The following is a 27,276-nucleotide window of genomic DNA, read 5'->3' as shown; positions in this document are numbered from 1 at the left end:
AGCACAGCCAGCCTCAGGTTAGGTATTTCCTCCTGCTGTTAATTCATTGTTTAAATCAGATTGGTCACAAATCTAAATAATCTCATTCAAAATTAGGGTGATATAAAACATGATTCCTTGAATCCCTTTATACTACTTCTATTACATTTTTGATCTGTGATCTTTGTGGCAATTTCAGCAATAATTTCCCAATACTGCATTTCCAGTGCTCCACGTGACCTGTTCCATCCACAAGGCTGCTCTAAGTATTATAAACATGATGAATATCACCAACTTAGATTTTCAACACTCTGTGCAGCATTGCAACTGCAATTTGACAAAGTTAAACACAGCTGAGGTCTGTGGGAATTAAACTGGGGGGGAATTATCTGAGTGCAGAGTGAAATAAATGTGTGAAATTGTGGGAGAGGAAAACCTGAGACAGTCTCATTCATTGGTCTCATTTGAACTTGTGATGGGAGGATGCTCCTATGGGTAAAAACAGTTGTGGCCCTTAGTAAGGAGCCTAAATAATTTATTTTTTCCTAAGTCAGTGGTTTTTTATGTTGTCTAAAACTCTTGAAATTCAGCAAATAATCCACTACTTATTAATTCTCACAGACCTTCTTAACACAGGGTTTATATTTATGTTGTGTCCAGAGATTTTCTAAAAATAAATAAATAGAAAGTCCAGGAGAATTTAAAGATGCCTTTTCCTAAAAATTTACCCCTTCTACAGTGGGTCTATGTCCATCTTTTTATGCTCCCCATAATTTTTAAGGTCAATAGGAAATAAATAAAATCTCAAGCTGTTGGTTTATGGTGGGAAATGGATTTGCAGGGAATTGTCCAAGCCTGGCAGAAGGCTCACACAGTGTGTGCAGCTGTGTGCAAAGCTTGAGATAAGAAATGCTGATTTAGAAATGCCATGGGACAGGACAGACATTGCTGAGAGAGAAATGAAACGAGAAACAAGTTTCAAAGGATGGCCTTGCAAATAAGACTGGGGACTTTGGAGAAATAAAACTATGAAAGATGCATTGGAGGAGGAGCCACGAGGGGTAATTTTAGAAGATTGGCTTTAAGGCATTTGCAGCATGGTGTGGCTAAAGCTGATAGGCCAAAAACCACTTATAATTTATTATAATTATGAAATAATTGGCTTCTGATCGTGGTGGTGTGAATTATAACATCTGTATTGTCTCATGAGACAATGAGACTGAAAATGGAATAAAAGAGAGACAGTCAGTCTCTTCACATTGGACTGAAAATGGAATAAAAGTTTTTCAAACAGCTCTCACTTGCCCCATCTCTGGGTCAGAAAAGGGCCTTATCCAACAGTTTATGACCTGTGTATTTCCAGCTCTGGATATTTGATTTAAAAGCAGCTCTCAGTGAGCTCCTCGGGTATCAAGTGCTGAGTGCTCCACATGAAATGCCAAAGCTGAGCTCACCGCCGGCCCGCTTGGAAGGAATTCCTTGTACACACACGAGATCAGAGCCCATTAGCCACCAATATTAGATTAAATGAGACTAAACACTACAGAGGGTGATTTTCCCTTCTCCCCGTGGTTTATTATTGCCCTAATGCAAAGCACTGCTTTGCTGGGGAGACTTTGCAGTGTTTAGTCTCTCCCCGGGAGCTGCGCTCGGGATGCTCCGAGGGGATCCCGGAATTTCGGGGCTTATCTCCAGAGCAATCTGATGCACGGCCCCAGCAGAACTGAGGGGTGAAACCCTAGAACTGGGCTTTGCTCAGGCTTAATAGCAACATAAAAGACTTGATTTTCCCCTTTAAGGGCTGGGATGGATTTCCCGATGAAGATGTGGTGTTGTGTTACCGGAATGCACCGAAAGGATTCTGCAAGCAAAGCCCCCAATAAAGTTCCACAGCTCCTGTTGGGGTTGGGGAATTGGGATGCTTGAGAAGGACCAAAACCACCCACCTAAAAAGCAGGAAAAGAAGTTTGGGTACTGCTAAAGCTTCCCTGGCAATGACACTTGGCTGAGCTCTGCGGGCATCCCCGGCACGGTGTGTGCTCGGTGTGTGGGATGAGGCTCTGCAAGGAGGAGGTTTTGTTTTGTCTCTGCTTTGTCTGTTTGGGAAACTGAAAATTGGTTCCTTCCAGCAGGAATTGCTGCTTGCCAACGGGACACATTCCCTGGGATCTAAATGTTGTTTTGCTTGTGGCAGAGCTGGTGAATGCTGGGTGTCTTTCTTAATTTTCACTTTCTCTGAAGAAAAATGCCATGAAAATTTTCTGTCGGGTCTCCTGAAGGAATTAAGTGATGCTTGGCCAGGTGAGTTCTACCTAAATCTCAGAGATCCTCAGGGAAACAACAAAATTGACACAAACTATGTCCTGTTCTCTTCTGCCTTGGGAGGAAAAAAAAACCCAAATCAACCCATTCCTTCAGTCTCTGGAGGTTTCTGCACTGCCAGGATTCCAGGGAGCCAGTGGATCCTAAATTCCCCCCAGTGGGGGAATCTGAGCAAAACAAATCCCACATTCTGTTCAGAATTGTTTTTGCCACCCTAATGTGATGCTCTGGTGTGACACAGAAATGTTGCCAAAACCACACTGAATCCAAATGCTTCACAGAGCTCAGTCAGATTTTCCTGAATTTTCATTTAAGAAGGAAAAAAAACCTGCAGTAGAATAAAATAAATCCTGGTCATGCTGTTATCAAGTGTCACTCTGGATTTTCAGGGATTTCTTCTAAAATTTTTTCTGTAGAATGAACATAACACCATTAGAAATTTGTAACTGGAGTAAAGTTTGGATGTAATAGAATATTTCCATTTATTCAGGTTTTAAATTACCAAAATTATTTCAGAATTTTGCTCTTGCCTAAAACCCCACAAAATTTGAAAATCCTAGAATTCTTTATAATTGGAACCCCCTTTTCTTCATAGACCTGGTTTTCCCTTCCTGTGAGGTGGTGCAGAAGTCTTTAAGTAGCTCAGTGAGTATTTTACACCAGGTACCTGCTGACCTCTGGTGAGGATGAATTCCCACCAAGTATTTTTGTCAGATCCAAAGGAAGGAATGATCCTTAATCTCCCAAATCCCAATGAACTGCCTCAACCACAACAAGATTTTATTCATTTTGGCGGTGTTTGGAAGCGTTTTATTGTAATTAATAATGACCTGAGCAGAGCAGCAGCAGCTGCACTCGTGTTTGGTGGAACCAAAGACAATATTTTCTGATTTAAGAAGCTTTCACAGGTGATTTCAACCTCCAGCCTCAAACAGAAAGTAACCTGCAGCTGGAACAAGCTATCTGACAGTGTGTTGGATTTTTTGTTGTGTGTCAGAACATGCTGGGTATGGAGATTCCTGGTGTGAGGGACAGAAAAGTGGCTCTAGGGATGAAGGGCCTCTGCTCCTTGGTAGGTGCAGGTTTCACATCAGATCTGATCATTAACCCCACCCTAAAACCTCCAGAAACAGAGGCTGGGAAGATCCTGGGTGAAGTCTCACCAGCTTTGTCCAGAAATCCTTCATTTACACCCTGCAAATTCCCTGTGGGATCAGAGATGGGCAGGATTTGGGTTAAAATTTGCAGAGTTGGGATGATTCTCTGCAGTATTTGTGCTCCTCAGCCAGAACAGGAAGAATTTTGCAGCCCACAGATCCACAGCAGGATGAGATTGTTGGGTGTAAGAGGTGCAGCTACTCCAGGTTGTTACCCTGTGTGTTTTTCTGCTATTGACATTAATTTGGTGTACAACTGCAGAGTCTGAGTACAAAAAACATATTTTAGATCAACACCGAGCAAGCCTTGTCCCCTGATGGAGTGGGGAGTGAAATCCCTCTGGGAGAAGAGGAGCCAGCAAAGGTTGGTGTGGCTGGAACATCTCATCAATGCTCTGTCTTTGAGTTCTTTCACTGCCCCTACACTTTTAATAACATCTGGAGACAGGCAACCCAAGGCTTGGGCAAACCCTCACCTGCTTTGTCCAGAAAACCTTCATTTACACCCTGCAAGGATTTGGGTTAAAATTTGCAGAGTTGGGATGATTCTCTGCAGTATTTGTGCTCCTCAGCCAAAACAAGAAGAATTGTGTTATTCTGCTACTGACATTAATTTGGTGTACAACTTCAGAGTCTGAGTACAAAACCCATATTTTAGATCAACACGGAGCAAGCCCTGATCCCTGGTGGAGTGGGGAGTGAAATCCTTTTGGGAAAAGGGGTTTAGCACCCTTGTCCCTGACAAAAGAGGAGCCAGCAAAGGTTGGTGGGCCTGGTGTGGCTGGAACATCTCATCAATGCTCTGCCTTTAATTGAGTTCTTTCACTGCTCCTACACTTTTAATAACATCTGGAGACAGGCAACCCAAGGCCGTGGCTTCTGTTTCTGATAGATTCCTTTGCACTGAGATTTAATGGATTAGCCAAAATGATGTGAAAAAATGGATCTCTGATTTATGACCTGCAATTTTTCGCTTACTGCAGCATTTTTTTCCCCCCTCAATCAGTGTTTTCCACCCTGTTAAAGTCTTGTGTGAATAAGTGCTATGTTGTGTTTCTGGATTTGCCCCGAGGGCTCATCAGACGACCCTTTGCCTACAGTCCCCACCAGGCCATTTAAACAGGAAGTTTAATTTTATAGTATTAAAAAAGAGAAAACGGTACTTAATTATCTGGCTGTGAAACAGCAGTACTCTTTCTTAATTTTAGTAGCTAATAAAATGCTGTTCCTGCAGTTAACTACTTCTGGTCCAAATGCACTACAATTTTGGCTATTTGAATAGAATATTTTATGAACTGTTATATATTGCACTACAGTTTTTAAACTCTGCTATGACATATTTCTCTCAAGATTTATTAGCATTTTTTATTTAAAACAATATATTAAAGAGAGGAGAAAGAGTAATCTTAGCTAAAATTCAAATATTAGAAAAACATAACATAGACCAAATCTTTTCATTTAACTTCTCCCCCCTCCTCCTCCAACTTCTCCTCTCCCACCGTTGCTATAAAAAAGTTTTTTGGAACAACAACCCACACCTGCATCATTAATTCAATATGTCTTCCAACATGACTCAAATCAGAGTATCAGTTTCAGGGGCCATTTGCTACTTAAATGACTTTATGAAAACAGAACAATGAGCTGCCCCAATGCAGCCCCGACTCCAACTCTGGCTAAAATAAACCTCGACATCTTTTATATCCCTGTGCATTTCTTTCTTTCCCAACAGTTGCCTCTCTGCTCCCCCCTCCCGGAGCAAACAGGCTCATTAAGTGCCAGGTCTGTTGTGTGCAACTGTCTTTAAAAACTCGTTAATGCCTTGAGCCAGGGCAGGGTGTCTGTGCCCAGGCACAAGCCCATCTGGAAGTCTGCTAAATTAAAAATTATTTGAGGCAAAAGCCTTTTGTCTCAGCCCAGGCTCTGAGGGAAGAGACTCCCTGCTCATATTGACAATATTGGGAATTTTTTTCCCCCCGTCTGAAGGTGCTGAGGAAGGAATGGTGCAGATGGCAGGAGCTGGGTTGGTCCCATCGTTGCAATGGGCTGAGGGTGACCACTCTGGAGGATTTTATTCCTCAGTTTTTGGGTGAGAGAGAAGCTCTCTTACAAAGCTGGGGTTGATCAACCACCTCAGCTTGTGATGGGGAGGTTTTGATGAGGTATTAGGAAAAAAGTCTTCACAGAAAGGCTTGTCAAGCACTGGAACAAGCCTGCCAGGGAAGTGGAGGAGTCCCTGGCTCTGGAGAACACTCCCAGGCATGGGGGGGATTGTTTGGGGTCTGTGCAGGGCCAGGAGCTGGACTGGATCAATGCCTCTTGGGGCTACCTAAAAACAGAGGCCAGACAAAATGAGGAGAATAAAAAGCAGTTCTATTTATTGAAGGGCCTTCAGGTACATTTAGGGCAGACAAAGCCCCCCAGGGGCCGCACCCAAAATGGACCACAGTTTTAATATTTCCTATTTCACAGGTTTTCATATTTTTATAAGTTTGGTCCATTTGCATATTGGGGATTAATCTTCCAATTACAGCTTCAGGTAATGAAGAAATTTACCCCAGGTTTGCTCCCCCCAAGTCACTTTTGTTTCCATCTCTCTGGCCTGAGGCAGTGAGGTGTCCTTGATTGCCAGGCCTGGAGAGGAATTGTTGTCTGCCCAAAATGGGGAAGCAGCAGCTCACACTGCTCCTGGAGTTTAGAGTTCTACACTGAAGAGCTGCAGGATTACAAATAGATGAAAAATAGAAAAGCTCAAATCCCAAGGCATCAGGAGGATCCTTGTGGGTCCCTTCCAGCTCAGGAGATTCTGAGTGTCCAAAAAACATGTGGATGTGACACCTGGGGACATTGCTTAATGGTGAACGTGGTGGTGGGGCTGGGCTGGCACTCAGACCTGATGGTCTGGGAGTTTTTTGCCAACCTTGATGATTCTGTGTGCTCCAATTACAACCTGCTCTGTCTCTGGTGCTCTACTACAGGGTGTATCCCAGTTGTAGCAGCTGATTTAATGGAGCTACCTCTTATTTCAAGAGTGCTCCTACTCCACACAGGTCAGACCCTCACCTTGAGTCCCACAGGGGGTCGGGGTGTCCTGTCTGGTGGGGAAAGAAACTCAGAACGGACTGCCCATGTGGGAAATGGATTTGCAGGGAATTGTCCAAGCCTGGCAGAAGGCTCACACAGTGTGTGCAGCTGTGTGCAAACCTTGAGATAAGAAATGCTGATTTAGAAATGCCATGGGACAGGACAGACATTGCTGAGAGAGAAATGGAACCAGAAACAAGTTTCAAAGGATGGCCTTGCAAATGAGACTGGGGACTTTGGAGAAATAAAACTATGAAAGATGCATTGGAGGAGGAGCCATGAGGGGTAATTTTAGATTATTAACTTTAAGGCATTTGCAGCATGGTGTGGCTAAAGCTGACAGGCCAAAAACCACTTATAATTTATTGTAATTATGAAATAATTGGCTTCTGATTGTGATGGAGTGAATTATAACATCTGTATTGTCTCACCCTTCACATGGGACTGAAAATGGAATGAAAGTTTTCCAAACACCTCTCAGTTGCCCCATCTCTGGGTTAGAAAAAGGTTTGTCCAACAGGCCCACACAATTCCTTCCAAGTCAGGTCACTTCTAAAGGAAATTATCCTTTGTTTGCAGAAGGGATCAAACCCCAGCGAGCATCTGCTGAGTCTTGGCCGTCACTTAGCGATGGAGGACACACAATTCCTGCTGCTCCCACTCCACAGAGCAGCAGCCAGGTGAAAAGGGGAACTCTTGCCATCAGTTATGTGAGGAAGAATTAATAATAATAATAATAATAATAATAATAATAATAATAATAATAATAATAATAATAATAATAATAATAAATGTTATATAATATAGCTAATATAATATATAATATATGTTATAATTATATATAGTTGTTTATTATTATCATGTTTTATTATTATTATTATTATTATTATTATTATTATTATTATTATTATTATGTTTTGGAGGAACCTTCACAGCTGGGCTGCCGAAGTTTAGTGGTGTGAAGTCAGTTCATTTGCAGCCTTTAAGAGACTCACACAATGATCAATATTAGCCTTGCAAGCACCTTGGATGGCAGCAAAAATAAATGAGGTTACATGGATATACAGTGGAGTCTGCTGGAAAGCTCTCCGTGCTGGAGGTTGTCCTAACACTGAGAAAATGCATCTCCAGCACTGAGAAAGTCTTTATTTTTATCAGGGATGTGGCTGCTCATCCCATATCCCAAATCCAGCTCTGAATTGCTTGAAGGAAAAAAAAAAAAAAAAAGCTTTCTATTCACTTGCAAAAAGCTGCTGCTTATTATATCCCTTCTGGTTTGGTGCCCCCTAATATAGACATAGCTAAAAATCTTCCCAGATCTATTTTGAGGGTTGTCTGAGCATAAATATTTCGTTGATGACAAAAAAGTGGCTTGTTGGTACATTTGAGAGTCTTCAAGGGCTAAATTGGGATTGGATGGGAGCCAGGGCTGTGCAGAGCAAAGGCATTGGGGAAGACAGTTTGTACAGTGTGTAGCAGGGAGGAAATATGTCAGGTTTGAAAAAAACTCAAAAAACAACAACAAAACCCAAAAATCAAACAACAACAAAACCCCAAAATCAAACAACAACAACAAAAAAACCTGGGGTGGAAACAAGGAAAATGCTACTGTAATTGAAATCAGAGTAATGGGAATAAAAAACAGGTTTAATATCTGAAGCATAGGAAGATATTAAAAATGTGTTACTTTTAGCAGCAGAGTTGCTTATTTATGTCATAGCTGCCTTGAATTCTGGGTGTAGAATTTGGAGTTGAGAGGAAATCGAGAGAGGCTCCACGAAGATGTTTCTGTGGGAGAGGGGAACAGGAGGTAACTGCAGAAAATCCTATGCAGGCCAATATTGGCAGTTCTGGATTCATCAATGGATGAAACAAAGCCAAGGAAATCGCTCCTTGAGGGCTCCAAGGCTCTCCTGGTTTCCAGAGGAGCTGATGCATCAAAGGGAATTGGAGATCATGGCCCTGTCAGGGGGCACTTGGGGGTCATCACCAACCCCTGCAAAGTGTCTTCACTCTGCAAGCCCCCAGTAAACCCAGAAAAACCCCTGGAAGCTGCCGAGCCAGGATCAGCTGTCCTTTTTCATCCAGACTGGGGTGGCAGAGGGAATCACTCATGTGCCAGGGGAGGCTTTAAACACTGGGGAAACACTGATGGATTAAAAAGGAGTAAAAAGCACAAGTGGTGATGGCTGGACTTCATTAATTTTAGCCCTGAGACACCGTGGAAATGTCACTGTTGATTGCTGCAGGGGTGGCTGAAGGTCAGGGCTGAGGATGAGGAGGTCTGGCTGAGGAGTAACCCAGTAGTAGCTGCTGGGTGGTAAATCTGTGCACACCTGCCTGGGCTGGGGCCTGCTCCTGCCAGGTAGGCTGGCTGAAGATTTCAGGCACATCCCAGCACCGCTGGGGAGGAGGGCAGAGGAATTCCCAGCTGTCACCTGAGCAATGCTGGAAGGAAGATGTTTGGTTGATGTGCAGTTCATGAAGGTGCCCAAAATTGGCTGTACACGAGCAGGTAATGAACCCCTCTTGGAACCACTCTCAAAGCTGACTGAGTCTTGAGCACAAAACCTGATGGAAACTTGAACAGAAAATATTTCACTTCTACTTCTCAAATCAGGCCTTGACTTTCTGGTGAGATGTGGGAGAGATGATCCTTGCTGAGACATCAAGAACTGATGACCTAATTATTTTTTATTCATAACTGATTAGAATGAACACAATCTGTGTATCTGAAGGCCTGCAGACAGAGAATTAAACTCATCTCTGGAGCCCCAGCCTTGGCTTTCCCTATTCTCTGTTTTCTGTCCCATTCTGCACCTAAAGCTGTGCCACCAGACAGGTGAAAAGTGAAAAAAATTCTCTGCTTGTTCCATCCAGTGTTCTCAAATCCTCCCAGCACTTGAAAGAAAAGTCTCTAAAGATCTCCTAAGAGTCAGATTGTGCCATTTTTGTGCAAAAGCAGTGTCACAATAACTTGAGGTGAGCCCCTGGCCCACCAAACCACTTTTCAGGAGTTTGGTTGTGATGCTGAGATTTAGGGAATGATGTTCGTGGGAAGCATTAGGAGAGTTCAGGACAGGGTGAAATATTAAATTACACAATTTTTCTAAACCTTTCAGTGTTCATATCTGTGCCTGGCTGAGGAAGAGGTCCCAAACCCTCCCACATTCACTTTGTCCTGCAGAGAGGAGCTCCCTTTGGGGAGCGAGAGGCCTCTGTGGAAGGAAGAGCTTCACTCCAGTGACTCCTTTGGGTTTGCCTCCTTGCAATTCTGATCTGAAGCTAATGCCCCTTTATTCCAGCAGTGGCTGGTTGCTCGCTGTCATTTCAGGCAGCCCTCAGTGCCAAGCAGCCCTCGGTATTTACCCACCTGAGCTTTATCAGCGCCTGCTCTCGGTAACCCGGATTCGTTGGCCATTACGGAGATGTGGTGGCTGTTTTCAGTTGACACACTCATTCTCTAAAGACAACAACCCAAATGAGTCTGTTAGGGCTGGGAGCTGCTGGGCCAGCCCTGCTAAGCAGGCTGAGATCAGAGTGTTTGCACTTCGAATTTGCTCAATTGGGCCCTTTCCATTATTGAGGCTGGGTGGCTCCTGCTCCCCGCCCTTGTTCCCTGCATTAACTCTCTATTACCTTGTTTGTTCAATGCCAGCTTATGAATGTCAATTTGTTCTCCAATTAGCTCTGCCTTATTGACTGCCCTCAGACTCCCCAGCTAAGCTTTCTGAAGTGCCTATCACTATCAAAGTGATTTGTTTAATTTTTTAAAGGGATATAACTTTAATGCGTCCTTTTATTTTGCTGTTATCTTGGTTGCCCCTATCTGGAGTCTGTTTATGGAGTGGGGTTTGTTCTAATAGCTTCATATCTGTGTTAATATTTCGTGACAGTTTATGTACTTAACTCGTGTGGGAGACACATTAATTCTCCTCTCCTGGCTGTGATGGACTGGCAGGAACCTGTGAGAGGAAGACAAATTTCCCAGAGGTCTGGAGGGTAAATGCAGATGGGGTTTGTGGGAGGAAAATTAAGAAATTAATTTACTTTAGCATCTCATTCCCTCTGCCACGTACAGGAGATATTTTTCTCTGTGGGACTCAGCAATATCCTGGTTTTCCCAGTACATTGCTAGCTGGAGGGACATCAGATGTTGGTGGAGAAGGAATTATGGAATATCCTGAGCTGGAAGGGACCCACAGGGATCCTCCAGACCAAATCCTGGTCCTGCACAGACACCCCAACAATCCCAGCCTGGGGTTAACTGGTTGTACTTAGATAAAAGAAACACCTCAGGCATTGGGTTTTTTTTTGAGTTTCTCATTCTTTTCTCCCATATATCCTCATAAAATTGAAGTGCCAGAGTCCTTCCTCTCATTCCTGAGTTCTTTTTTTTTAGCAACACAGGGAACATCTCGATGGGAAGCAGGATGCAGGTGACTCCTGACTCTTCTCCAGATTGTCTGCTCTGGACATCTCTGGGAATTCTCTGTTCTTAGGAGCAGGGCTGGGTTTGAATTCCATGTGTTGGTGTTTATTGGGAATTATCTGTCACGGCAGAGACAATAACACACAGCACAAATGGTTTATTTTTCTTTCTTCCCTCAAGCACCTTTGCCTGCCTTGGGTCTTCTGCTTCCAACCAGAAAAGGCTTTATTTTATTTAAAGGAAAACTCCAGGAGAGATGACACTGGGACCATTTTATGCTGAGCTCTCAGCATATGATGGCTGTCTAGATGTTTTAGTTGTCAGTTTTAAAGTCTGGAGGAGAAAAAAAGAAAAATGAAAATAAAAAGATGAAAAGAAAAAAAAAAAGAAAGAAAAAATAGGAGAAAAAAATTTAAAAAAGAGAAAAATGGAGAAAAAATAATAAAAAAAAAAAAAACGGAACTGGACCCAGATCTTGTAGGGACACCCTCCATGGGTGTGACACTGCAGGTGCTGAAGCTCTTTGAGGGACTTCCCTGACCTCTGGTCCCAAGGGAATGTGGAGCTCTGAGGGATCCCCAACTGCTGCCCACAACTGCTGGGAGTCCAGCCTGGCAAAATACAGAAATCAAACTTCAGATTTTCCTGCTCTTTCATTCCCTCTTTTCTACAGCAGCTTCTCTTTGTGTTTTTCCACCAATTTTTTTAACACTACTCCTCAAATCCATGGATAATTGGGTTCATTGGCTCCCCAAGCACCCCAAATATTGCTGTCACTTCTTGGTTTGGACATTCCTGGTCTGTTCTGATGGATTGGATCAGTGCTGCTGCTGAGCATGGAAGCACAAATCCAGCTTTGATTTTGGTCAAATATTTCCCATGTTATGGCAATTGAATCCACTGTCTGAAAATAACATTTCTCAGCCATCCTCAGAGCTTTGCTTTTCTTTCTTAAGCAATCCATCCCAAAAAAGTTACTTGGTTTTGCTGAAGAAATACAACTGGGGCAAAAGCACAGAGAACTCTTAGGAAGGGAGACAAGGAATGATTGTGAGAAGGGTTTGCTGTTTTTTTCTGTCTGAGACAGGTGGGTTTGGGCATCAGAGCAGTGTCAATAAATGGCTTTTGCAGTTATCTAAATGCTTTGGCTCTGCTTGGGCGTTTAATCTCTTGTAAAAGCTGTTTATTGCTCTCGGGGCTGCTCTGTGAGGGCACAAACGCCACAATTAGGCCTCTCAGAGACTTCCCAAAACAGAGCTGATTAAAGGGCAAGCAGAAAAATTTAGATGCTGCTGTCCTTAATGAAGAGAGCCCGGCCCTCCTGCATAAAGCCCAGTATCAGTCCCAAAGCCGGGCTGGGAGGATGGAGGGGATGTGGCTCCCTGGGCAGGGTGAGGCCCTCGTGGCTCTGTTGGGTTTCCAGGTAACAAATTGCCATCGCCAAAGGTGTTCCTAAAAGTCCATTTGAGTTCCCTTAGCGATCTTCCCCAGGCAGATTGTTAACCCCAACGTGCTGTAAAATGTAAGTGGCATTTAGAGGTGGCATCACAAAGAAGGGGCAATCAAACCTCATTAACACTGGAGTTTATAATTGCAGATCACTGTAATTTGTGGTGGATTGGGGATTTAGCAAGGGTGTTATTTCTGCTGTTGGGGGCTAATGAGTGGTGGGAGAAATTTATGTAAGTTTAGTCATTTCTTCTTCTTTAGCAACCAATTGACACCAAATGAAGACTTCAGCCTTTGGTTTGTGATCAGAAAAAGCACCTCAATAAATATAACACTAAATTTGGCCTGGGGGGAACCCAGACCTTTCTAGGTCCTGTTTTTAGTCCCTCCTGTTGCAAGGAAAGGAATCGTAGAATCGTGGAATTATTAAAGTAAAAGACATGTAAGATCATCAAGCCCCATTGTTAAACCAGTGCCAGCACCATGTTCCCCACAGAACCATGTCCCCAGGTGCCACATCCACACGTTTTTTGAGCACTTCAGGGATGGTGACTGCACACTGCCCTGGCAGTGTGGGCCAATGCTTTACAACCCTTTCCATGAGAAAATCTGTCCTAATATCCTCCCCTGGCCCAGCCTGAGGCCGTTCCCTCTCCTCCTGTCCCTGTTCCCCGGAGCAGAGCCCGACCTGGGGCTGTCCCCTCCTGGCAGGAGCTGTGCAGAGCCACAAGGTCCCCCCTGAGCCTCCTTTTCTCCAGGCTGAGCCCCTTCCCAGCTCCCTCAGCTGCTCCTGAAAGACCTGTGCTCCAAACCCTTCCTGAGGATTTGCTTGTTTTAATTAAAATCATGTGGAGGATAAGAATGAGGCATCTTCCTTCTGGGTTTTCAGGTAATGCCAAAGGCAGGTGATGCCCAGCAGAGGATGGGTCTGTCCTTTGGATCAGAACTTCCTGCTCATCTCTGGCAATTTAATGAAAGGAACTAATTTGGTTCCTTGATTTTCCATTTATTTACGTAATAAATACTTTCTTAATAGATAATTTCTTAATAAATAATTTCTTATAACCATTTTTTGTTGTTTCTAGTGGTGCATCCAAACTCAGGAGTGTCTGAGCTCAGCCCTGAGCTCATTTGCTTTCAAGCAGCTTTTGGCTGGTAGGATAAAAGGTAGGGCACAAGTTCTTACCCCAAACCAGGGAAGTGTCCTAAGCTTCCACAGAGATTACAGCTGAGTTAGTCCAAGTTTTAAGGAAGTTCATAATTAGGAATTTTAATTTACTTCAGAGGATCTTTGAGAGGGGTGAATTTAGGTAAAGAATTGGGGGGTGTGCACTCAGGCCTTGCTGCTAATGGAAAACAAAGGGCAAAACAATGGAAAACCAGCTTTGATTTTTGACTGTTGTTCCATTCTTTAGCTCCAAGAGTTGCTTTAACTTAGCCTGAGAGCTGAGGTAAATTAAACTCCCAAGCACATTGACCCAATTATCATCCAGAGCACTCTGCTTCCCTCCTCTGATATTTGGAACTTGTGAATTCGCAGCTCCCTCCAGTTGTGACAGTGGTGTCACAGCCACTGATGCCATTTGATCTGCCCTGGCCTGGTTTTTCCTCTCTGTTCCCTCATCCCTGAGAACTCCTGGCTGGAGAGTTTGACTCTCCTGAAGTTAAAAACAAGACAAACCTTCTCCTGAAGTTAAAAACAAGAGTTAGTTTTTCACAGCGATGCTGAACTCATGGGGAATGAAGGGATCTCCCCAAGCCAGAAGAGAAGAGAGGAAGGAAAAGAGACTCTAGCAGTGGACAAATATTGGGATTGTGACCACCAGCCACACATTCAGGGCACACAACAACTATTTAAAACATAAAGACAAGTTTCAAGCTTGGAAGAAGCTAGAGGGATGTGCTGGGGCTACTTGAGCATCCTGGAGGCTTCCAGAGCATCAGAGATTCTGCCTTCAGTGTCTGCACCAATATTTGCTGTAGCAAAAGTGTAGCAAAACCTAAAAATCCCAGCCCAGCAGCATCTGTGCACTCCCAGCCAAGATGCCTGAGGAGAGCCTGCAATTGCTTGAAATTATTTTTTTTTTCTGCATGGTGACGACATTAAAAGATGTGCAAGTTTTATTTTTTGACTGCACTCATCGTTCACAAACAGAAATAAAAATGCAAACCCTCCAATTTAAGTCCTTCAGCCAAAAATATGTCGATTTGCAAAGCAAAAAATAGCAGCCCCTGCTATCCTTGACAGCTGTAGTTTGGCTGATTTTAGGAGATATCCCGAAAGGTGAGCTTGGAAGGATGTCATATCTGACTCTTATCTTTGAATCCCATATACTTATGTTTATTAAAATCAATATAATCCATTAGCCTACTTTGTTTCCATTTTTAATAATCTATTGATATATTGCCTGGGCTTTTATGGGACTAAACAAATTTCCTCTTTATGTGCCCTGTAATAGCCGGAGGTCAGGCTGCTTGAGAGCAGTTGCTGTATATAAATGTTTATTTACTGCCTGACTACTGATTGAGAACATATCTGGTCCACAGGCTTCAGATGGCTTTTAAACTAGAGATTTATGGCTTACTTCCTGTTTTCCAGACACAGTACACCATTTTTAAATAAAGTAATGAATGCAAGGTATTGTGAAAATAATAGCCAGGGATTGCCCCAAACTCCACGTTTGGGAGCAGGGCCTGTCGGGCCCTCTGTTATTTCATCATTCATTTGTTTTCTATTGGGGTGGGTTTTGGGGACATTAAACACTCTTCTGGTGCAGTTTCCTTTGTGCCCAGGGTGTCTTTGTAGTCTGGAGCTGCCCTCCTGGAGCAGCTCAAGTGCCCTCTTCAGCCTCTCCATGGCCGGGCTGGGAATCTGAAGGGAAGAGCCTCGTCAAAGTTTGCCCATTCATTTTTTTTTTAAGGGGGGGTCACTTTCTAGCAGCTTCTCTTCTGTTAACCCCCAGTTTAACAAAGCATTTACAGTTAGGATGGGTTTTACACAAGCCCAGGTCTCTCCTTTGTGTGGTTTCTTGCCTTTTTTGCTTCTAGCTGACAGGACTTGACAGAAAATGCTCATTTTTAAGTCTCTAAAAGTAACATTTGACATTGGCTTGCCCTGTTTCTGTGCTTCTTGGACACCACATTTCCATGTCAATTAACCATGTTTGAGAGGCTTTCGTTCTCCAAAAGTGTGATCATCTACCCAGAAAAATCCTTTGTCCCTGCTGTGACAAGACAAGCAAATCACATTTTTCATCGTGTTATTGTGATAAAAGTGCTAACTCATAAAACATCTCAAATTGGTGATGGCAGACAAGTGGCTCAGTTCACTCTTGTGACAATGGGATCCCTGTCAGCAGAAGTTTGTGTAAGTTCCTGGTCACAGGGTGAGAATTTCAGCTCCAAATCACAATTTCATACAATAGAATTGGCCATTATTTAGGACATCCCTGCCTCACAGGGATTATTCCACTCGTAGTTCCTGAGAGCCCGAATTCCTTGGCAGGGAATAGGGTGTGAGTACAAGAGCCAGAAACTGGAATTTTCCCCTGGAGATGGGCTCGTTCATTTATTTGTTTTTGCAATTTTCATTGAACATCGCTCCCCTCTGGCCACGATGTGGTTCAGAACCACCATTTTTAAGAGTATTTTGCTTTTTTTACGGAAACCTGTTGGTCTGAGAGTCCAACACCAACTTGCAGAAGGCGAGGATTTCAAAGGGCCACTGAGTGGTGGCTGTGGCACTGAGGGCTGGTGGCCATAACCTGCTCTGCCTCATTTAGAGCCACCCCGGGCCCTGCTCACCCCAGGAGGGGAATTTTTGTACTGATTTCAGTGCCTGATATTTATATTTATATAAATTATATTTATATTTATGTCATATTTATGTCTGTGGATGCCTTTAAGCCCGGACTGGGCCTTGCTCGGTGATTTCGGTGTCCCCTTGAGGGACAAAGTTGGTGGCCCAGGGACTGAGCCACACAGGATGTGCCAGCTCCAATTTCGGTGTCTTATGCTGGCCACATCTCTAGATGTTTTTTCAGTGATTTCAGTGATGTTATTGTGATTTTGCAACCTGAAAAAGCTGATGTGCATCCCTCCAGCTCTGAGGCTGCCTTTAGGCCCAGGCTGGGCCTTGCTTGGTGATTTTGGTGTCCCCTTGAGGGACAAAGTTGGTGGCCCAGGGACTGAGCCACACAGGATGTGCCAACTCTAATTTGGGTGTCTTATACTCACCCTGGCCACATATAAATTATATTTACATTTATGCCATATTTATATCTGAGGATGTCTTATGGCCCAGATTGGGCCTTGCTCGGTGATTTCAGTGTCCCCTTGAGGGACAAAGTGGTTGGCAAAGGAACTGAGCCACACAGGATGTGCCAGCTCAATTTGGGTGTCTTATACTCATGCTGGCCACATCTCTAGATGCTTTTTCGGTGATCTCAGTGATGTTTTGTGATTTTGCAACCTGAAAAAGGTGTTGTGCATCCCTCCAGCTCTGAGGGCAGAGCTCTGGGCCGCTTCTTTTGGCCCAGGGTGATTTCACCCAGCTGGAAACCCACCAAAATAAAGATGATTTGTAACACTAAACCAGCCCAGCTGCATTTTGGTTTTGTGGCGTTGCACAGAGTGTTGTTTTAAATAGGAATAAAGCAGTGGCCTCTCCTTGATGAGTGCCCTGCCTGCTGAGGAGCAGATCCCCCGGGTTTCCTGGCCGTGTGTGTGATTCCTAGTGCTGATCTCTGGCCCCTAGATGATGCTGTTCATCTGTCAGGATCCAAGAGTGCCTCTGACAACTACTGCAGTGGTTTGGGGATGCAGCAGCGTGGCAGGAGTTCAGTCAAAACCACCAATTACATTTTGTTCTGCAAGGAAATGAGAGTGAAGAGAGGTGGCTGTGAAAGTGCCACGTTGGAGTGGCCCCGAGACACAAATATAGGCCCTTTGAGGGAGCTTTATGTGTATTTTTAACCTTTTATCCCATTAAAATGAGTCCTAATGAAGGCAACACAGAGCACGGTGTGTGCCTGGGGAACACGGAGCTCCTGCTCTTTAAAATGTGTCCCAACAGACTGAACTCCCTGATCCTTGGATTGACCATTGCATGTCCAACATCACCATTTTCTACAATGAATAGGGGGCTGTCTTTAGGGATTTATTTGGCACCAATAAAGAGGCATCAGGGAGGGGCTCAGTGACTCTCACAAAGTGTTCCAGGAGCATTCCCAGCCTGTTCCTGCATGGAGCACCCCATGTTACCCCGTGATCCGTTCCCTTTGGACTCTGAAGCATGGATGCTGTTTGTGTGGGTGTTCACAAGATGCTCTGGGGCTTTTCCCTCACTTCTCACATCCACAGCTCAATTCCACACCCCTTCCACTCAAGTGGAGAGTGATGGATTTTAAAGGGAACCCACTGATGCCGCAGCTACTTAACAGGATTTTCCAAAGCACTTGTGTGTCTAATTCCCATTGATTTTACATGAGGGAATTGGCCTCCACATCCAGGACGTGATTCTTGATCATTCCTTTGTTTTTACAGCACCCACAACATCGGCAAACTCAATTTTGCTGAAGGGATGGTCCAAGGGAGAGCTCAGCTTTGAAAAATTCTTGCATTGTTTTTTAATGGAGAGCTTCAAAAATTTGGGAATCTTCCCGTTGCCTTCTGGAACAATATTCCAAATTTTAGGGCTTGACTCAAGTACTCAACTACTCCCACTAAGAGGGGCTTTTTCTGCCCATGGTCAAGCTGATCTGTGGTGGAACTGAAGGAATTTTGAGGGTTTTACACCCCAGGTGGACTTGGCTGAGAGCATTTCCTGACTTCTTGCTCTCTCCCCTTCCATGTGCAGCAAGCTTTGTTTGGATGTCAGTGATTTCCTTGATGACAAGATAATCCAAATTACCTCTTTATTGCCCTGTAAAATCAAGGTAGGGGAGGGGCACACCCAGGAATTCTGGCTGTTCCAGAGTTCTGGCAGCAGGTTTTGAAGTCTCTTTCTCCTCCCCCTCTTCATTTTTGGGAAGGGTCTGGGGCTGTGGGTGCTGGAATAAAAACTCTGCAGCAAGTGCAATGTGTAAATTTTGAAGGGAAAAAAAAAAAAAAAAAGAGAGAGAAAAAATATTAAACATGTGGTTTGTGTTTCAAAACCCGGAAAATATTATGAAAGCAATAAACTATCCCTGCTGCAGGGGCTGTGCCTCTGTGAGTACACACACTCACATTTGGTTACGTGTCACTCTCCAGCCCCATTCCAGGAGAACCTGGGCTGGGTGAGGAGCAGCAGGGCTGGTGTCCCTGACGGAGCCTGTGCCACCCCAGGGGAGGTGACAAACACCTCCCTCCATCCATGGAGCTTCTCCTGGGCTTCTAAAGCTGTTCCAGCACTGGGGAGCCTCGTGCCAGGGGGGTGAATAAACGTTCAGGGAGCAGAGGTGTCCTCTGAGCTCTGTGCTGCTCATCATTAGCAATGGCCACGTGGCTCATGTTGTTTCCTCCTGAGAATTAGACATTTTGGCCCATTTATCCACCCAGACAGACACTCAGTGGCCTGAGGGATGGAAAACAGCCTGGAATCATGGAATCCTGGGATGGTTTGGGTTGGAAGGGGCATTAAAGCTCATGTGTTCCACCCCCTGCCAAGGGCAGGGACAGCTCCCACTACCTCGGGTTGCTCCAAGCCCAACCTGGCCTTGGAGAAGGAATTGTGGAGCATCAAGGAAAGGTCCAGGAAGAAATAATTCCCTCCCAAGCTTCCCAGCAGGTTTTGGAACAGGCTGAGGACATTGGCAATGGGATTCCTGTGCTGTTGTGGCTTCGGGTTTAACCCAAGCTCCAGTTAAACAAATCATTGTTTGGGGAGCATGGACACTTCAGTTTTTTAATAGCCTGTGACCTGCAATAGAATTTAGGTTGGGTGTTAATGACCAAAGGTTTTGCAAGTAATTAAATTTGTGGCAAGAGCTGTCCCTGAGAGGCTGGGAGTGTTCCTGAGAACAGGCTGGTGCCTGTGTGGTGCTGGAGTCTTAAATTTGAGCAGGAGAGCTGTGAGGAACGGGGATGGGGCTGAGACTCATCAGTCCAGGTGGCTGCTTTAATCTGCATCATGAGTTACACACACTGCTGTGGTTGTTTCATTAATTTAATTGTTTTTTTAAAATGTTATAAAATTATGAATATAACTCTCTGGGTGTTTTTTTTTCTTTGGGCAAAATAAATGGCATGAGTACAAATGAGATGAGATGTAGCTCACATCACAGAAAATGGTTCCATTTTCAGGTTGGGGATTTCAGGTTTAAATTTCAGGTTGGGAACCTCATGTGTAAATTATCCATTAAGTTACTCAGACTTTACAAAGAGAAGGCATGGACTCAAGTATATGTTGTAGGCCACTCCTAAAATGTGAATACATGCATCATTTTAGGAGCTGTGCACAAGTCATAGAGAATCTTCTTGTTATCCTGCAACCATTCTGCTTTTTGTGAAATTATTCTCCTCTCTATCTAAGCTTTTGTGCCATCCTTCAGGAACCTGAGAGGCCACAGCATTTCCCTTCAATTATTGTGGCCACAGCTCAAAAGGAGACGTTACAGATAAAATAAAATCAACTTTAAGTTCTGCCCAGCATCTCAGCTCCTGGCAGAGTCCTACAGGGGATCTTTGCTGGCTGAGGCTCTGCTGAATTACCTGAGCAATGCTTTCACTGGAATTATTCATTGTTGGATCTTCTTAGAAGGCTTTCCTCCAACAGTGAGCACTCACCTTTTAAAAATAGGAGGGTTTGCATCTGTTCTTGTGCCCTGGCAGGTGGCTGTGCCCTGCCACCCCTCCCAGTGGGCAGGAGGGAGACTGGGACTTACACTGGACTGGTTCTTGTCTGTGGCTGTGAGAAGTCCCCAGCAAGAACAGACACATTAAGGCTGCAAAATGAGAAGAAAATATTGTATTTTAAATGTTTTTAAGCCAGAAGAAGGGATGGGGAAAGGCTGTAAATACACAAACTCTGTATTTACAATGCTTTGTGCTGCAGCTTTGCACGGGAGGTTACCTACTGTGCACTGTGTCTTTAAAACACTAATGGGCCCACTGAAAAAAGAAAAAACACCAAAAAAACCCCCGGCAAACCCATGACAGTCCACCAGCAACTAGCACACTAACAGGTTCTCATCTGACACCGGTAGGGAACCAAAGATATTTTATTATTTGGAAACTCCATATAGGGAAAGCCAGCCTTGAATCTGTCATTACTCCAAGAACCACACCTCCCCTGGGAGTTAATTATTTTCTTAAAATGCAACTTGTACTGTTAGTTTAAAACATTCCAACTGTGTTCGCACTCTTTAAATCTTCTGTAAACCTTAGAGTTTAAATCACTTGCAGATAAGAGTAATTCTATTAGAAAAAAAAGGTTTGGTGGAAGGGGAAAGAGAGGGAAATAAAAGGGCATTGATAGAAGCGTCCTTTGGGTGCCCATTGCCCTGTCACCTTTAGAACTTGGCAGGAGCTGCAGCCCACAGTAACTTTATAGGTCCTGGCACAGAATGAAACAAAATAGGTGCATGCCACATTTTCCTCCCCAAAAAAAAAAAAAACCGCCAGGCAGAGACTTACCCCCTTTGTGAGGGGCTGAGAATCGCAGAGCTCGGTCAGATTAAAAAAAAAAAAAATTAATGGTTAGTGGGGCTGACAGGTCAGAGCCTTTGCTGGGCTTGTATTTTGAAAGAAGGCATTGGGCAAAGGGCTGTCTCTGGCTGGGATCACGTTTGGGAACGCAGGGTTGGGAGAGGTGTTTAAATACGGGGCGCTGCTGCGATGTTTGAGCACCTCAGCTCCTCTTGCTTTGGCTCCTTTCACTGCTTTCATGGCAATTCTGGGGCATTACAAGGAGAAGAAAAAAAAAAAAAAAAAAAAAAAAGCTCGTTGCTGTGGGTTTGCCACGGGTGAGGCAGGAAAGGAAGAGGGTGATGTGTCATTTTTGGAACTGTCTGGGCAATCCTTCGTATGCTGCGTTGGCCGTGCTCCGAGGATTGAGGGTAATTCAGTGGTTCCAGAGCTTGGCTTCTTTTTCTCCTTCATGCCCTCCCCAGCCCCTCTTTCTCCCTGTAATTTGTTTGGGCTGAAAATCAGCTTCCCAAATTCTTTTAGGGCTGTTTTTCTTTTTTGACCAGTTTGCTTTTGCAGGAGGGCCTTGGCTGAGCTGGGCTTTCGCTCGGGGCCTGTGCCAAGCACCCCACAGCTCTGGGAGCTCTTTGGGAAGGAAGAGGAGCGGGGAAGGGCAGAGAACTCGTCCCTGATGATGCTGTGTGACACTGGCTGTGACTCTGGGGACACCTCTGCTTTGTGGGGATGCTCAGAGACCCTGCTGGGGGCCAGACACAAGTGGTGAAAATCCTGTGCCTTCTGAGAGTGTCTGGGTGTCGCTGTCACCCATTAAATAATAAAAGCTGCTCTTTTGTAAAGGAAATCCCACCCTCCCCTCCAAAAACAGTCTGGATTTTTATTTTGGAAATACCCTAAAATTGGAATTGTCACCCAGCCTTTCACTTGGTCCAAGGGCCTTGATAAATGGAACCCCAATTCTCACTCAATATGATTTCTGCAGGTGAGAGCACTGCAGAGGCATCTTCTCCTCTCAAGCCCTCAAACCCTCAGCTTCATGGGAGTTCACGGATTATTTGGTACCTGCTGGTGCACATCTGGCTCAGAGACCCCAAATGTGAGGCCCTACCCCACCAAAACCCTGAGCTGAGTGTCTCCAGCAGCAAACAAGACCCTGAGGTGCTCGGGTTTGTCCCAGTGAGCTGGAGGAAAAACAGCCTCTGAATTTTAGTTTGACAACTTCTTCTGAAAAGAAACACCTGCAATGCAGGACAGGAATTTGTCAGATGCTTCCACTTGCTTTACTGGGGGTCTTTAGGGGTATCCCTAACCCAGACCAGAGGAGGTGACAGAGTTCTGGACACTTCTGTGCACTGTGAGGTCACCAGGCTCCAGAGGATGAGGATGAAGGTTGAACCTCCCTGTGAATGGATCCTCTCTCCCACCCCTGTGAGGTCAGGGCTGGCCTCACCCCAGGGCTGCTCCTCAGTGATGTCCAATCCCAATTATTTATGAGGAGTCTGAGGTTTGCCTCATTGCCTGGGCTCTGCTGGCAGCTCTGGGGCAGAAGGTTTTTTAAATTCTGCACCAGGGCTCTGTTCCTGGCGGGGGGATGTGCTGGGAGCTGAGCTGCTCTCAGGGTGACACACTGGAGGGGCTGTGCAGGTGGGACACCCATCTTTGGGCACCTGGGAGAAAGCAGAGCACCAGGCAGAAGCCACGATCCCCTCTCCCAGCTTTACTTGCATCCTCTCCCTTTTTTCCTGATTTTTGGAAGTGCCTAAGGTGCTCCATGGCAGCCCAGATTCACCCCCTGCCTCACCACCTGCAGCCAGGGAGCTGATGGAGTCACATCCCTTCATCTGAGTTCTTCTCTCCTGTAGAAATAACAGCAGTAATATAAGCAAAAAATAATTCTTTTTCCCCCCAAACCAGCCTTGACTGAAAATTCTTGCCCATAGCTTCAATCAGAACAGATCAAGGATGTCTTCTGGAGGTTTTTGTGACTTTTCTGGTTCTCTTCAAGCAAGTGAAACACTTCCTACAAAAGGAATCCAACATAAAGCACAGAAGAGTCTTTAGAGAGATGACTATCAGAGGAGGAAACACTTCTGATTATGTTTTTAGGCAGAATAAACCTTTTTAAAGGACACATTTCCCCTTAAAGCTGAACTGTGTGTAATGAGACACAGGAGCCCACTGAAAATAATGAGCTGTTAAAGAAATAAACAGTTCAAATAATAACAAAAGGCTAAACAGCTTTGGAAAGACCAAAAAAAAAAAAAAAAAGGCCAAATGTGATATAAAGACAGAGTTCCTTGCTTACAGAGAGAAAGGTGATCTGCTTGAAGTGCACAAACTTGAGAAGCCCTGGGTAATGTCGCTGCTGTTTGCACAGTTTACCCAGACAGGCTAAAATATCCTATTAATAATAATAATTTGCATTCAGACCTTAGAAATACTTGGCAAAACCAAAAATCTCTCTTTCAAGGCTCCTTAGGAATGAAAGTGATTCCCTCTGGCTGATGCTCAGCCCTGTCTGTGCTCCCCAAGGTACTGATGAGACAAGGAAAAACAGCCTTGGGGTTGGTTCAGGTTGGATTTTAGGAAAAAATTCTTCACTTTAAGAGTGGTTAAATACTGGAACAGCCTCCCCAGGGAAGCACTGGAGTCACCATCCCTGGGATTGCTCAAAAGATGTGTGGAGAGAGCTCTCCACTGGATGCTGCCTGCTCTTTTCTTCTCACACAGTAAAAATTTGCCCACTGGCATTAATTCCCATCCCAGCTTCAAGGGAATTTCTCATCCTACTGGAGCATAAAACAAGCAGTAATTAGTTTTAATGTATCTAAACCCTCTTCAACAGAGAAGAAAAATCTCATATCCTTGGTTCTCCTTGGTGGGACTAAGCCTCATTAAGGTCCTTGAAGTTGAAAAAAAAAAAAACCCAGAGAAAAAGAAATGTGCTTTTTATGAGGCTGAGAGTTCCTTTTCTGCTTTATTTTTACCTGTTTTTCTACTTTTTCTTTATTTGGGGGGCATTTTGGTCCCTCTGAGTGCTCTCAAAGTGCAGAGCAAAGCTGGGGATGATTTGAAGAGCAGAGGCATCACAACAGTGACTGAGTGTCAGGGATTTGTCCTGGGGGACGGTGGAGGAAAGGTTTGAGGGGGGAAAGATGAACAAAAAAGACTTGTGGAGTTGGGGGAAAAGAAAGGGAAAAGCCTTGTGGAGTTGTTGAGTTTTGTCAATCCTTTTAAAGGTTTTTTTCACGTGAAACAAGGCACTGCTTTCTGGGGCCATGTATTCCAACACTCGAGAGAAGAGACAACGGGCTTGGCTGAGTTTAGGACTTGGCCAACATTCCCAGAGCCTTTCTGAGGAGGTGAGGCACCCAGGGAAGTGCAGCCCTGTGCCAGCTTTCGTTGGCCACGTCTGCAGAAACCTTCAATTCTATTTTTCACCTTGCATTTGCTTGTTTTTGTTTCTTTTCCCCTCCTGGTTCCCTTCCAGGACTGCTGAGTGTACGAGGATGCAAGTAAAGGGACATTCTCTGTTGCCTAAGTTGTGTCAGTTGGAAAGCTTTAAAAGTTAATATTTACATGAAATGATCTCCAATCCATCTTGCTCGATGCCTGTTTGTTTAACATATTTAGGTGATGGCTGCATTTGTTTTTTTAAACTATTTGCACGTTAAGGTACTTAAATTCTAACAAACCCCATCTTTCTCCGAGCCCTTATCACAGTTTGTTAAAGATTTTTTCATTAGTTCTATAATTGCACCTTTTAAAAACATGTTTGGGTGTTTCTCATTTCAGGGCAAAAAAGCAACATTTTAACATAAAAGTCCTTTAGAATGTGGAGAAAATGAAACTTTTTTTGCCGAATTTTAGGTGTTTTGATGGGTTTCACAATAAAACACATTTCAGATGCTCCTGGAAGTGTGGGGAAATTAAATTCCAGAGTTCTTCACCTGCATAGATCAGTGCAGAATCAGTGGTTTTACCAATGCACAGCCCAAGGCAAGGGTGTCCCCTGTGGGTTTGAGGAACAAGTTCTGAATTCCTGAGGAGCTCTGCAGGTCTGGGGGTGCTGAATTTGGGGGGAATTCTGAAGGTCTGATGTGCTGAATTTTTGGGGAGCTCTGCAGGTCTCATTTTGCTGAATTCCAAGGGAGCTCTGCAGGTCTGGGGGTGCAGAATTTTGGGGGAATTCTGAAGGTCTGATTTTGCTGAATTCCTGGGGAGCTCTTCAGGTCTGGATATCCTGAATTCCAGGAGACCACTGCAGGTCTGAGTGTGCAGAATTTTGGGGTAACTCTGCAGGTCTGATTTTGCTGAATCCTTGAGGAGCTCTGCAGGTCTGAGAGTGCTGAATTTTGGGGGAGCTCTGCAGGTTTGGGTTGGCTCCATGAGCTTCCCCCACAAGGGAAGCGAGAGGTTTCCAGCACTGGCTGAGAAGGAAGAGCAGCACTGCATGAAATAACTTTCTAATCAGAATTCCCTCCTCCCTCAAACTCTGTTTGGACAGACAGTTAATTTATCTCTGTTTAACTGCAGAATCAATCCATCCATCAAAGCTCCAAGAGCTAATTAGCTGGAGTTAAGGCAGCTGGGCTGGGATGGAGGCTCGGGTGTGGAATACTTTAGGAAGCTGCAGCAGGGATACAGGGAACATTTCCCCCAAAAGCTGCCCAGGAGGCTCAGGCATCCAGAACCTGCTGGTTTGGGCAATCCTGACCCACAGGACCCCTGAGGGAATCCCTGCTGGCACAGAGCTGGCCAGGGTGGATGAGCATCCTGTGGATGGGAAAGCAGCTGTGGGGTTGGAGGTTGAACCCAAAATGTTGTGGGCAGTGCCCGTGGCATTGCCCTCACCCAGCTCTGACTTCTTAACTGCTGCTAATGAGGCACATCCCTGGAGCACAGGGTGGTTTGGGGTGATGATGGATTCATTTCTTGGGGTCGAGGCTCCTCCCTGCTCAGCCTCTGGAGTGATTCCTGCCCCTGGTGCATCACTCCCACATCAACCCACTTTCCCTTCCTGCAGACAGTGCCATCCCTGGCCATTGTTGTACACCCAGCAGCCACAGTCATGAACTTTGGTGTCCATTAAATCCAGATAAAGGGCTGGATGCTCCACTTGCCCTGCCCCAAGCCAGCCTGCAGCCCGTGCTTTCCCCACACATGTTCCACGTTAGCCCTTTTCATTGACTATGAATCCATAAAAATCCATGTGGAACAGAGGGTACCCAGTGCAGCCCTGTCTGCCTGACTCCTTCCCATTCTAATTGGGCAGCAAAGCTGTTTAATAGAGTCTGTGGAGTCTGTTTAACTGCATTCTGCCAGAACAATGCTCTATTCATGTTCTCAACAGAACTCTAGTGATTGCACTAATATCTTTAAACTAGAAAACAAGTCTTAATTGGAACAGATGCTGCAAATACCAATGCAAATGGCCAGCTCTGGTGTGATCAAAACCAGGCCCAGCCCATTGATTTGTTTTTAATAGCAGCTTTCATTTTTTATTAGTGTACACAAACCTCACTAACACTATACAAAAAGTCAGTAACAATATTCTGAAAAATCATCTTGTTTAAAGCAGACTCAGCCCTGCATTGTTTCTGGCAAGGTGCTATTAAAGAGTTTCCGTCCTGTTTTGGCAGATCACGTTACTCAAACGCTCCTCTCTACTTTCTTCCCTTCTAGGGTTTGAATAATCCCGGTGATTTTTTGGAGAAAGCTGTTGCTGTTACATGTAATAATCTATTTAGATATTCACTCCCATTACAAACAGGCATTCAGGTTAGATTAGGACAAATAAATCCCCAATCCTGGTAAGTATGTGTGTGTGAGTGTGAGACAGGGATTTGCTTGCTTTTGGAAGCTGCTGTAGCAGAACTCAGCCATTCCCAGCCATGGATATTTTTTTTTTTTTATTATTTTTTTTTTTTGTGGCAGTGCTTGGCCTGGGGAATTCAGAGATATAAAGAATACAATGCTTTTTATGCTAAGAATAAAACTGTTGCATGATTTTTCTGGAACAAATCGGTTTTGTTTTAAGGATGTGTGAGCTATTTGATAGCAGCAAGAATATCAAAACCACTCAGAGCAGAGAGAAATTTATTATGGCACACCTGGCACTCAGGATTAGTTTATTGGCCTGTGTAGGCAAATATTCCCTCAGTAGCTGCTACTTGGAATTGGAAAATATTTATATATTTATGTGTATAGACAGATATTTGAAGCTGACTG

General features: G+C 44.5%; 1 long non-coding RNA gene across 1 annotated transcript; it reads right to left on the bottom strand.

Moving 5' to 3' along the window:
* Window positions 1-20,111: 20,111 nt before the first annotated feature.
* Window positions 20,112-22,233, bottom strand: LOC128818448 (uncharacterized). Its single transcript, XR_008440486.1, has 3 exons — window positions 22,108-22,233; window positions 20,286-20,345; window positions 20,112-20,187 (listed from the first exon to the last, which is right to left on the bottom strand). It is a non-coding gene; the product is annotated as an uncharacterized LOC128818448 (long non-coding RNA).
* Between the last annotated feature and the right edge of the window lie 5,043 nt (window positions 22,234-27,276).

This window comes from Vidua macroura, chromosome 23 (assembly GCF_024509145.1).
Source record: "Vidua macroura isolate BioBank_ID:100142 chromosome 23, ASM2450914v1, whole genome shotgun sequence".
Classification (NCBI taxonomy): domain Eukaryota; kingdom Metazoa; phylum Chordata; class Aves; order Passeriformes; family Viduidae; genus Vidua; species Vidua macroura.
The sequence above is the reverse complement of the archived record's forward strand: the minus strand, read 5'-3'. Positions and strand labels throughout refer to the sequence as shown.